Raw genomic sequence first — 7,692 nt, forward strand, 5'->3', positions numbered from 1 at the left:
TGCATATGTGGGTGCGCAGACTGTGCCCATAGCTGTGCCTTTTACCTGATGGTAGAATTTGCCATCAAATAAAAAATAATTGTGGGTGAGTAAGAATTTGAGAAGAGAAAGTATCAAAGTGTTGTGTGCCTGAAATTGTATTCCCTTGGTGTTCAAAAAATACTGTACCGCCTGTAGACCCAAATCATGCTTAATATTAGTGTAGAGTGATTCTACATCCACAGTGGCAATAAAAGTGGTGTCAGTGACATTGATCCCCTGGATTCTGGTGAGGGTGTCCTTAGTGTCCCTTAAAAAAAGAGGGTAAAGCTTTAACAAAGGGTGCCAACATTTCATCAACATATGTGCTGATGCCCTGTGTCAGGTTGTCATTTCCAGAGACAATAGGTCTCCCAGGGACTGGTCTGGTATCCTTATGAATCTTTGGGAGTGCATAAAAAGTTGAAATAGTCGGAGTGGAATTGTACAAGAATTTGAATTCGTCCGGAGTGATAAGTTGCCTAGATTTAGCATCGTCCAATAAGGAGCGTAACTCAGATGTAAAGAGATTCGTAGGGTTACTTTCCAAGATGACATATGTGGATCTGTCATCAAGTAATCTGTGTACCATGGATGTGTAATAAGTACGATCCATGATAACAATATTACCACCCTTGTCTGAGGATTTTATAATAATTTCATTGTTATTACACAGAGTATCTAAAGCATCTTGTTCCATTTTATTCAAATTATTGGTGCCATGTTTGTTGGCTTTTAGTTTCCCCAATTCAGAGCTCACTAGTTTGACAAAAACGTCAATGTGTGCGTATTGTGCAAAAGGAGGAGTCATCCTTGATCGAGGTTTTAAGGAAGAGAAAGGGCCGGTGGCTGAACTAATGCGATGTTCATTTTCATCAGACAGGTCCTCAAGGACCTGTAATGTCCTACGTTCATTGAGGTCCATGGGATGTTCATCACTGGTCTTGGTCTTAAAATATTTATGCAATGCCAGTTTTCTGGCAAAAAGATGAACATCCTTAACCCAGGAGAACTCATCAAAAGCAAAAGTGGGAGTATAGGAGAGACCCCTCCGTAAAAGTGTCTCTTGATGGGGACTTAACTGTACAGAGGAAAGATTACAAATCTGTAAGTCGTCTGAGGTGTCATTAGCTGGTGTTATTTTGGTTGATTCCATGGAGTGTGATGTGTCCCTAAAAAAGGGAAAGCATTCGGGGGACCACTCATCAGGGAACTGGTGGCAGATGTAGATATAGGATTTCTCCCTAGGACGTCTACACTCGAAATTGTCCCCATAATATTTGGGGTCAATGGAATATTTGTAGTCATGGTCGTAAAGGAGGGACGAGCCAGAGACGAGACTGATGGTGTAAACGAAGTAGATGAAATTGGACGTTGTCCACTGTGAGGCAAACATGGTGCAGAGAATTTTTGAGATGCAGCGGGTGTTCTCTTAGACGGATTGTATTTATTGCCTCTGATTTTACGTTTTGCTCCCAGCCTGTTATCATCAGAGGCTGGTCTCGAGTCGTCTGTTCCAGATACGTCAGACTCTGAAATATCCCCTCGAGACCAGCCTCTGATGATAACAGGCTGGGAGCAAAACGTAAAATCAGAGGCAATAAATACAATCCGTCTAAGAGAACACCCGCTGCATCTCAAAAATTCTCTGCACCATGTTCGCCTCACAGTGGACAACGTCCAATTTCATCTACTTCGTTTACACCATCAGTCTCGTCTCTGGCTCGTCCCTCCTTTACGACCATGACTACAAATATTCCATTGACCCCAAATATTATGGGGACAATTTCGAGTGTAGACGTCCTAGGGAGAAATCCTATATCTACATCTGCCACCAGTTCCCTGATGAGTGGTCCCCCGAATGCTTTCCCTTTTTTAGGGACACATCACACTCCATGGAATCAACCAAAATAACACCAGCTAATGACACCTCAGACGACTTACAGATTTGTAATCTTTCCTCTGTACAGTTAAGTCCCCATCAAGAGACACTTTTACGGAGGGGTCTCTCCTATACTCCCACTTTTGCTTTTGATGAGTTCTCCTGGGTTAAGGATGTTCATCTTTTTGCCAGAAAACTGGCATTGCATAAATATTTTAAGACCAAGACCAGTGATGAACATCCCATGGACCTCAATGAACGTAGGACATTACAGGTCCTTGAGGACCTGTCTGATGAAAATGAACATCGCATTAGTTCAGCCACCGGCCCTTTCTCTTCCTTAAAACCTCGATCAAGGATGACTCCTCCTTTTGCACAATACGCACACATTGACGTTTTTGTCAAACTAGTGAGCTCTGAATTGGGGAAACTAAAAGCCAACAAACATGGCACCAATAATTTGAATAAAATGGAACAAGATGCTTTAGATACTCTGTGTAATAACAATGAAATTATTATAAAATCCTCAGACAAGGGTGGTAATATTGTTATCATGGATCGTACTTATTACACATCCATGGTACACAGATTACTTGATGACAGATCCACATATGTCATCTTGGAAAGTAACCCTACGAATCTCTTTACATCTGAGTTACGCTCCTTATTGGACGATGCTAAATCTAGGCAACTTATCACTCCGGACGAATTCAAATTCTTGTACAATTCCACTCCGACTATTTCAACTTTTTATGCACTCCCAAAGATTCATAAGGATACCAGACCAGTCCCTGGGAGACCTATTGTCTCTGGAAATGACAACCTGACACAGGGCATCAGCACATATGTTGATGAAATGTTGGCACCCTTTGTTAAAGCTTTACCCTCTTTTTTTAAGGGACACTAAGGACACCCTCACCAGAATCCAGGGGATCAATGTCACTGACACCACTTTTATTGCCACTGTGGACGTAGAATCACTCTACACTAATATTAAGCATGATTTGGGTCTACAGGCGGTACAGTATTTTTTGAACACCAAGGGAATACAATTTCAGGCACACAACACTTTGATACTTTCTCTTCTCAAATTCTTACTCACCCACAATTATTTTTTATTTGATGGCAAATTCTACCATCAGGTAAAAGGCACAGCTATGGGCACAGTCTGCGCACCCACATATGCAAATTTATTTCTAGGGTGGTGGGAGGACACTTTAATTTTTAACGAAGATTTACTTTTTTTCACGTGTCACATACTATTCTGGGGGAGGTATATTGATGATATACTGATCTTCTGGGATGGTGACACTACACTTTTTCTTGATTTTATGGATATACTTAATCACAATGACATTGGCATGAAATTCACTCACCAAATAAATAAAAACACCATTGATTTTCTGGATCTTCAGATCTCTCTGGATTCTGGTGGCGGTGTCCACACTAATGTCTTTAGAAAAAAGACCGCTACCAATAGCTTTTTACAATATGGCAGCTTTCATCCACCAGCACTTAAGAGGGGGATACCTATCGGTCAGTACCTTAGGGCCAGAAGGAACTGTTCCGAGGAACACACTTTTAAATTAGAATGTGATGCCCTCTTCCATAAATTTTTGGCAAGAGGCTACCCCAAAAAAATTCTACATCGAGCTTATGCGAGAGCTAAGGCTACCCCTAGAGAGGAACTGCTCTATGGCAGAACTAAAATAGAGGAAAGATCTGAAACTTCCAACATCAGGTGTATTGGTAATTTTGACACCTGTTCCACTCAGGTCTCTGAGATCCTAAAGAAGCATTGGGCTATTTTACGGTCTGATCCGGATTTAGCGGACGCTATTTCCGACATTCCGAATGTGACCTTCAGACGTGGAAGAAATCTTCGAGAATTCCTAACGCGGAGTCATTACTCCAGACCACTCATCCCTCGTGATACATGGCTTTCATCTCCCACAGTGGGCTCCTTCCCCTGTGGCAGATGCTCCTTCTGTATATACATGCCCAAGACCAAGTGTTTTACCAACCACTTAAACGGTTGTCAATTTACCATCAGACACTTTATCAATTGCCAAACCACTGACGTTGTATATGTTGCCAGATGCCCGTGCCCCAAATTTTATGTTGGCAAGACCACCCAGCAACTCAGGAGAAGGATCTCCAGACATGTCAGCAGTGTTAATATGAAAGAGGATACCTCCATTTCGAGACATGTGAGATCTGTTCATGGGGGCGACTCTAAGGTCCTTCAATTCTGGGGCATTACGCAATTAAAACTTGGCCCTAGGGCTGGCAATCTAGATAAGAGACTACTGCAGGAGGAGGCTCGATGGATACATAGGCTCAGCTCTTTGAGCCCCAATGGCCTTAATGAGGGTTTTACCTTTATGGCCTTCCTGTAAAAAATACTAAACTATCTTCTTCCCTTGCAGTAAACCTTTCTTGCTGTATATACCATTCTTGCTGAATATCCCTCTTTCTTCCATGTGATACCTCTGTCGGTCTGACAGTTCATGAGACACACTGATTACTACTCATATAGTCCTGATGCATATCTAGCTTCACTACATTAATGTTCGGTAGGTATTACTATTGATTGTTGTCATTGACATAACAGACAACTTCATCTGCTCCCTGCTCTTCCCTACTATCTGGTTATGCTTATTAGACTCTTTTGGGAATATTTCTTATTATGCACCTGTGTACATTTATCTTATGTGTGACACTCGTGATTGTATTTGTGCTCTCTCTGCGGATATTGTGACGTTCGTATTGTAATTGATACGTAATTTATGCGCTATTCTTGTGTGGCATTTATTGCCACCACTTATTGAGGATCCCGGCGTCATCTACTCGTTTGATTAGTGCACCTTATTTGAGCGCCGTTCTGAACTCTCTATTGGTTGCCCGTTTTGTCACTCTTCCTGCATATAGAGCTCTCCGGATAACAATTACCCGTTTCGGCAGCTGTGCGCATGCGCGCAGCTCCCGTTATGATTTGACACATTGTCACGGTGTTCTATTGGCTCCCTGCCTTGCCACTCTCCTTGGCGTGGGGGCTCGTCATTTATGACTGCCTGATTGGCAGATAGTAGAGCCGTTGTCACACACGTCACACATACGTCAGGCATACGAGTTTATATAAGGAGCAGGATCTCACACGCGCGCTCATTAGCCCCGTGTTATCCCCTGAGGACGTTGCTTTTGTAACGAAACATGTCGGGGGGGCTATCGCCATCTTAATAATCACTGACGGCTTAGTCACTTTCTCTCATTGTGTGGGACTGATCCTACGAACGGCAGTCTGCAGCTGCCGAATCAGTCTCTCTCATTGCGTCCAGCGATGTGCTGGGTGCGTGCACTTTGATCCTTACGATACACACGAGCCGTCTTTTGATACAATTTTAACCTTGTGTTGTTGTCTGTCTGTTTGATTCATTAATAAAAGTTATATTTTAACTGCTACTACTGACATTCAGATGAATGGAACTGATTTTCAATCACAAAAAAAATCTGTAATGAAATCTTCTGCGTGTGACCGCCCTCTATGGTAAAGGAGGGACCGCTGACCGGATCTCCAGCGCATCTCACAGTCCTTGTTTTTGGCTCACTGACGTACAATGGAGTAACTTCCCTCTTATTTGCATATTTGGCACAAGATTTTCTCCTGAATTTGTCCCCTATTTTCCATAACTAAGTGCCCCCTTGTGTACGGGCGCTCTATATCCTTCTGTTCGCTGCTTCGAGTCTGTTAACGCCATGATGCAAAAAATCGGAACAGTATTGCGGCCGCTTTATTCTGGGTAAAGTTCTGTTTTGGCGGGTCGAGTTTTCCTCTAGAAGCACTGAATTCAGAGACTTGCGGCATCTGACGGAACACGCCGAGGTTTGTTATATGCGGACTCCGCAGACGTTGCTCAATTGAAATCCGTGATGTATATGGGATCTGTGCGTTACGTGTGCTGGCGTACATGAGACCGAAGCATTTCTTAACATTGTAAGGGGGGGGGGGGGGTCTAAATTTATTTTTTCTTTATGTAAAAAGTTGTTCGGTAATGAAAAGAAAAGAAGTCAATTTGTGATCTAAACCTTGTTTATATTTTGCATAATTTTACATTTCCCTGCAGTATAAAGAATGGGGGGTTTTCTTTCAGGTTGCCGTGGTTACATTGAGGGTTATGTATAGATCTATTTTATGTGTTTCTTACATGTGTTATCTGCTGCTTGCTGCACTCATCGGGTATAATGTGTATATACACGTAGACCCTGGATGTTGCTGTCAGGTCATGCTGAGCGTTGTAGTTCCACAACAGCTGGAGAGCCGCAGGTTTAGGGTTAACCGTGATCCTGTGTTCTAGAATCTCTACTGTCCCTGCCGATTGTTGGCGTCCATGACGCATCCCTGACCCGCCATGTTTATATAAAGCAGAGCTCTGCGGCTCCTTTGTCCTAGTATCTGCCATCCCTTGTGTGATGTCACAGCGTCCTGGGAGGGGGGGGGGGGGCACTATCAGCCGAGCGACAGATGACAAGATACTGGCTGCCCGGCAACACTCTCCCGCTTGTCAGAACTATTCTGTTCATCGGTTTCTCGGAAAGCTGGGTGACAACTAGATCACCGCTGTTCTAGGAAATCTTCAGTATGCAGTAATACATTCCCCAAACTGACAACGTCTCTCCCCTGGTGTTATTCTTGTGTTGTGGCATTACAACCTTGATTTAATGAGAGCTTGTACAATTTGACTTAAAAATCAGGCCGAGCACAATGACGGTGCAAAATACTTTATACTGTGACACAAACAAAACTTCAGATAAATAATATAATGTATGTACACAGTGACTCCACCAGCAGAATAGTGACTGCAGCTCTGGAGTATAATACAGGATGTAACTCAGGATCAGTACAGGATAAGTAATGTAATGTATGTGCACAGTGACTCCACCAGCAGAATAGTGAGTGCAGCTCTGGAGTATAATACAGGATGTAACTCAGGATCAGTACAGGATAAGTAATGTAATGTATGTGCACAGTGACTCCACCAGCAGAATAGTGAGTGCAGCTCTGGAGTATAATACAGGATGTAACTCAGGATCAGTACAGGATAAGTAATGTATGTACAGTGACTCCACCAGCAGAATAGTGAGTGCAGCTCTGGAGTATAATACAGGATGTAACTCAGGATCAGTACAGGATAAGTAATGTATGTACACAGTGACTCCACCAGCAGAATAGTGAGTGCAGCTCTGGAGTATAATACAGGATATAACTCAGGATCAGTACAGGATAAGTAATGTAAGTGACTCCACCAGCAGAATAGTGAGTGCAGCTCTGGAGTATAATACAGGATATAACTCAGGATCAGTAATGTAATGTATGTACACAGTGACTCCACCAGCAGAATAGTGAGTGCAGCTCTGGAGTATAATACAGGATGTAACTCCAGATCAGTACAGGATAAGTAATGTAATGTATGTACACAGTGACTCCACCAGCAGAATAGTGAGTGCAGCTCTGGAGTATAATACAGGATATAACTCAGGATCAGTACAGGATAAGTAATGTAATGTATGTACACAGTGACTCCACCAGCAGAATAGTGAGTGCAGCTCTGGAGTAGAATACAGGATATAACTCAGGATCAGTACAGGATAAGTAATGTATGTACACAGTGACTCCACCAGCAGAATAGTGAGTGCAGCTCTGGAGTATAATACAGGATATAACTCAGGATCAGTACAGGGTAAGTAATGTAATGTGACTCCACCAGCAGAATAGTGAGTGCAGCTCTGGAGTA

The sequence above is a fragment of the Rhinoderma darwinii genome, chromosome 9 (genome assembly GCF_050947455.1).
Source record: "Rhinoderma darwinii isolate aRhiDar2 chromosome 9, aRhiDar2.hap1, whole genome shotgun sequence".
NCBI lineage: Eukaryota > Metazoa > Chordata > Amphibia > Anura > Rhinodermatidae > Rhinoderma > Rhinoderma darwinii.